Source organism: Cololabis saira, chromosome 11 (genome assembly GCF_033807715.1).
Source record: "Cololabis saira isolate AMF1-May2022 chromosome 11, fColSai1.1, whole genome shotgun sequence".
NCBI classification, from domain to species: Eukaryota; Metazoa; Chordata; class Actinopteri; order Beloniformes; family Belonidae; genus Cololabis; species Cololabis saira.
Genome location: NC_084597.1, coordinates 46535175 through 46541456, shown reverse-complemented (window position 1 = coordinate 46541456; position 6282 = coordinate 46535175).

Genomic DNA, 6282 nt, shown 5'->3' with positions numbered 1-6282 from the left:
TGCAATTACAAAAACAAAAATGTCATACATTGTGGATTCATTACAAATCAACTGAAATATTGCAAGCCTTTTATTATTTTAATATTGCTGATCATGCCTTACAGCTTAAGAAAACTCAAATATCCTATCTCAAAAAATTAGAATATTCTGGGAATCTTAATCTTAAACTGTAAACCATAATCAGCAATATTAAAATAATAAAAGGCTTGCAATATTTCAGTTGATTTGTAATGAATCCAGAATGTATAACATTTTTGTTTTTTTAATTGCATTACAGAAAATAAAGAACTTTATCACAATATTCTAATTTTCTGAGACAGTCCTGTGTATACATGTATATAATTAAACACATGGCGTTGGCTAGAGGAGTTATACATATCGATAAGTCTTCCTTCAAAATAAACAAACAGAAAGAAATGACAATGTAATTTCTTCTCCAACTTTTAATATATGATTTTTTTTGCTGCAGTTAACCTGCATCAGTCATACTTTGGTTGGGGATATCTATTAAAAATGACGGGTCACCGTGCATCATATGAGGTCTGCCTGTAGGTGGGTTTGGAGAACCGGTGATTACAAGGTAGATGGGTCATTTTGAGCCCAAGCCTGACCTTGGCCTGGAACCAGAATGATCCATTGGTGATGCAAGCTGGGTAATTGTTTTGGACATTAGTTCAGAAAGTCCATGTCCTTTAAAGACACCAAACATGGGTCCCAGTTCATTAGATGTTGGAGGACCCAATGTGTTTCAAAAATACTATTTTAAAGTCATATCCTTTTTGTTGTGCTTGATTCCTTCTCCTCCCCCTCAACCCCTCCTACTTCTTCTTCCATTATTTCCGTTTCTCATTTTTTGCTTTTTCCACATCCCTGTTTTTGTTCTCTTTTTCCCAGGTAGTGATCTCCTCCATCTCCTCTGTGTGAGGATGCCCTCTTCTCTTTCGCTCTACTTTCGTCCCTTCTGACATTCCTGAACCCTCTTTTCTTCTCATATTTTTACACTATTGTTACACTATGTTTAACTCCCATCTCTTCATACTAGGGCTGGGCGATATGGACCAAAAGTCATATCTCGATATTTTCCAGCTGAATGGCGATACTTGATATATATCGATATTTTTTCTGTGCCATAATTGGGGTTTCCCCCAAAGCATTATAGCATAGCATCTCTGTTAGCTTCATTTTTTTCTGAGGCAAACCCTTAAAAAAACAGTCAGTTTTAATACAAAGCCTCGTGCCAAATGTCACACAGGTTCCTTTATTAACAGGTCTGCACAATATCAAAATGTATAAAACAAATGAAATAAAAATAAACTGCCTGCATATATAGAATAAAAATGCTTCTTGAATAAAATAAAACAAATATCCCTTTCCTGCATAACAATTAAATTAAAATACACTGTGCATTTAATACAATGTAGACAGTAACAGGCAGTCTTTTCCACTGAGGTTGACAGTTGTGCAAATAACAAAACATTTGTGCAAATCTCAAATAAAACATTCAAGTCAATTTGTCACAAAATAAGCTATATCAAAATCATTATTTATTTATTTTTTTTAAATCGATATAAACGATATTGTCTCGTACCATATCGCGTTTGAAAATATATCGATATATATTAAAATCTCGATATATCGCCCAGCCCTACTTCTTATCTTTTCCTCTTTTGTCCACACTGGGATTCCTATTCACCTTTTTTTATTTTCTTCATGCCTTACCTCTTCTTTCCCTCCCATTCATTTCTCTTTCATCTGTTCTTCATTTCATTCTACTTCTCCTTTAGCATCTCACCTCTTTCTCACATCTTTTTTCACCCGCTCTTCCAACTCCTTCCTTCCACTGACACCCCGTCCCCATCTAACTGTCTTATCTTTTCCAATCTTCTGGCCTTTCCTTTCTTCCTGCTCATCTTTCCACCTCCTCCCCCATCCATGCAGTCCTCACCCCCATTCTCCCATCTTTGCCAATATTTCCCTTATCCTCCTGTTCCCCGGCTTCCCTCCTTTCTCCAACCTTCCCATTCATTCCTATCTCATCCCCCTTCACACCCCCCCCACCCCTCCACGGTCCATCTCCCCCCTCTTCCCAGCAGTCCCCTGCGGTGCTGCAATCACCTTTGCTGCTGTTGATTAAGCTGAGAGAGATTGGCTGTCCACGACCCAATAACCCCTGAGGGCGGCTAACAGAGCAGCCCCCTTCCCCCTTTTCTCCCCATCTTTTCTCTTCCTGCTCCTCCCTTACATCTGAGCCAGCAACAACCTTGTTTTTCATTTTCTCCTTTTTTCCTTCTCCTTTCCTCTCCTCCCCAGCCCTTTTACTGTTCCCCTCTTTCTTCCTTTTTCCTCATCACACTTCATCTCGTTCTCTTTTTTCCAAGATTATCTATCTTGTCCTCTCTCTACCTCTCTCATCCTCCCCTCTGTCCTTGGATGATTTCATCTCTCTCCCTATTAATTTACACCCCATATTCTCCTCCTCTGGTTTGTCTTCCTATTTTCTTTCCATCTTAAACTCATCTTTTGCTTCTTTTTGTGTTTTCTTTTGTGGATTTTCTTTCCCGTTCCTCAGCATTTTCTCAGTATTACCCTTTTGACTCTCAGCCTCATATTTTTCTCTCCTCCCCACTTTCCTTTATTGGTCATGTACTGTACTCTCACCTGCTCTTCCCTGCTGGTCTTTAGTTTTGGTCCTTGTTGCCACCCCATCCCCCCAGTTCTTTTGGAGCTCCTGCACTTAAATACTATAAATGTAGTTATGGTATAATCTCTGTGATCCAGGGTCAACCGTGACAAATATTCCTTTCATGGATCTTTCTCATAACCTGCTGATAAGACTGTTCTGGGTGTTTTTTATAGTGCTTTCACCCGAAAACATCAGAATAGCTGCGTTACAAGCTGCGTTTCAGTTCTGATCTGGATTGTTTATTTATATTATTATCTACAAAAAACAGCTTGAGCTTTACTTTCCCTGAGAATAAATCAGCAGTCGATGTTTCAGTCCCATCACCACTTCATCGCCGGAGCAACGTAACACTTTATGTACCGTAGGATGGTTTGACTATTTCCCAGGTGGCACCTCGGTATTCCAACACGGGAACGCACACAAACTTCCATCTGTGTTTAATGTGGGAAAAACTATTGAACATGGTTAAAATAATAATAAAAATAATCTTAAGTCTTTGGGGATTGTAGAGTAGTCATCCAGGCTTTTTAACCATCGTTGACTGACACTGGTGATTGTTCACAAGTCAGTAGGGGTGTAACGATACGGTACGATACACTATATTGAAGTCACGATAACGATACGATATTATAGCTGTATTTTTTTAACAACCTTGAATGAGGAACATATGACTGGAAAAAAAATTTCTTTTATTTGAAAGACACAAAATACAAAACAATACTGTACGTTTGCCCTATTGTTACAGTTTGTAATGCTTTATAACTGTTTAAGTTTTAAAGAGAAAGCCAGGCCAACCATTTTCCACAAACTGAACTAAAAGTAAATGTCACGTTTGCATTATGATCTTCAGTTTCATACAAGTACAAATATTTTGCTGAAACTGAATAGTTTCTCTCATGTATGATTTAACTTTTTTCTTTTCCAGAAATGTAACAACTAAAATTAAATAAATAAATAGAAGTAGATAAATACATACAATTTTACGTCATAAAAAGATTGATTCATGCTCACCTTATAAGTGTAAGAGGAGATTTATTTTTGTTAAGAAGGTTATTTTGGTAATTCAGGGTTCATTATTTTATAAATATATTCTTTATATTCTGATGTAAATCAGGGACTATAATCAGTTTATCTGTAGTGATTAGTCTGTTTTAGATTGGGCGGAGTGATACGCCACAGTACGGCACTAGGTGCTGTGTTGATGTTCTAAAATCCTACACTGTTGAGGGACATTAAAGTACACTGGAACTCAGCAGAAGTTGTCCCCGTGTTTATCCTACTCACCACCCCAAAAAGGTTTAATTTAATAAGGTAAGGCTTAACTCTACACCAGCCTTACATAAGTAAAAGTTCAGAGCTCAAAACGGGACCGCAAACCGGTACTAGTTTCTTCTGAGCGGAGTCAGATTTTGGTCCGCAGGTCGAGGTTGTTACACCCCTACAAGTCAGTGACCACATCCTTTCCATCTTTCGTTGATGCTGCTTTCTGTCTTTTCAACGTGACTTTGCTCAGAATGAGGCGTGTGTGTCGTGTGCATGTGCGTGTGTGTGTTTCAGTGTCTGCAGTCTGCTGGTAATTGAAAAAGTAGGGTGCCAGCACCTGCAACCTTTTGACCTCTTACAGACATAATAACCGCTGGTTTCTACAAAGAAAGAGGCGGAACAAAGGTAAAGGAGAGTAAGAAAGGCAACAGATGTGTAAAGGTGGAACGTTTGTATTCATTGCTGGATTTAATAAACACTATTGGCTGAATGGCAGCCCCCTGAAATACAAATTCAGTGTAGAACTTTGCAAAGTCATGAATCAAATCCTTTAAAAGCCGTGCAGGAGGACAGAAATTAGGAAGCTGGGTTGAGTTCTGCCAGAAGGGCACGGTGGGGGAGATGTCCGGAGGTGCAACAAAGCACTTTGCCTGTTCACGCTCAGCCGTGGGAGTGGTAGGGAGCCTCCTTCAGCATTCATTCACTGTGATGCTTAAGGTAGCAAGTCGTACTTCAGACTGCAAGGGAACATGGGTACTGATACCTCGATTTCTGCCATAGTGGATCCAATTTTTCTCATAGGTAGTAGGGCTGGGCGATATGGACCAAAAGTCACATCTTGATATTTTCTAGCTGAATGGCGATACTCGATATATATCGATATTTTTTCTGTGCCATAATTGGGGTTTCCCCCAAAGCATTATAGCATAGCATCTCTGTTAGCTTCATTTTTTTTCTGAGGCAAACCCTTAAAAAAACAGTCAGTTTTAATACAAAGCCTCGTGCCAAATGTCACACAGGTTCCTTTATTAACAGAGGTCTGCACAATATCAAAATGTATAAAACAAATGAAATAAAAATAAACTGCCTGCATATATAGAATAAAAATGCTTCTTGAATAAAATAAAACAAATATCCCTTTCCTGCATAACAATTAAATCAAAATACACTGTACAATTAATACAATGTAGACAGTAACAGGCAGACTTTTTTACTGAGGTTGACAGTTGTGCAAATAACAAAACATTTGTGCAAATCTCAAATAAACATTCAAGTCAATTTGTCACAAAATAAGCTATATCAAAATCGTAAATTTTTTTTTTTTTTAATAATCGATATAAACGATATTGTCTCGTACCATATCCCGTTTGAAAATATATCGATATATATAAAAATCTCGATATATCGCCCAGCCCTAGTACTGATACCTCGATTGCTGGCATAGTGGATCCATTTTTTCTCATAGGTTGTAAGTATCCCTATATGTGAAAAAGAAAAACCAAGCATCTTCTCTGCACGCTGCTCCGTCATTAGCGGCTCCGTCGGTAACAGGCAGGATTTTACAGTGGTCTCGGGCCTCTTCATCCGCTCCGTGACCCTCAGTTAATAGAAAGACAGTGTCACTAGATTAACAGCCGAAGAATGGGCTGCCGTTTCCATGGCAACAGAGATACATGGCAGAGAAGTAGGATGGGACAGAGTGATTAAAAGTGGAAAGGGAGGGGATTAGGTGAGTTAAAGGGGGGAGCTGACAAGGTTGATTGATGGGAGGAGATGGATGCTGAAACAATTACAGCGACCAGTGAGCAAAGGAAAGAGTGATGGAGAAATGTCATTAAAGACAAAAATAAACAAACGGATGGACTGAGGGAGTCCTTAAAAATGACGGCGAGGAAATAATCAGGTATGATAGAAGACTGGTCTGTGTTGAAATAAAATATTCTGCATCGAAGAAACTTAAAACATCTCCACTGTGAAATTAGTCCTGAGCAACAGAAACGAGAATAGTGAGCATTAACCAAAGGATGATTCAATAATCATGATGAAATAAACCTGTAAAATAAAAGTTATCGTCGTAATAAAAAAAACAACCGTCCATCTAACGATGATGATTTGTTATAATCCTCCAAAACAAATACAAGATCAAAAGATAACAGACTGTTTTAGTTTTTTTTTTCCCGGGACGCTAGAAAGTCTCCTAGCAACCTCCGTGTTGTGGAATAAAAAACACTCAACGGAAAGAGTAGGAGGAATATAAAGTGAGACGGGAGTCTCACACTTGTTACTTGAAGAGTAAGATGGAGTAAAAGCCATCAGGACGACATTATCTACAGTAA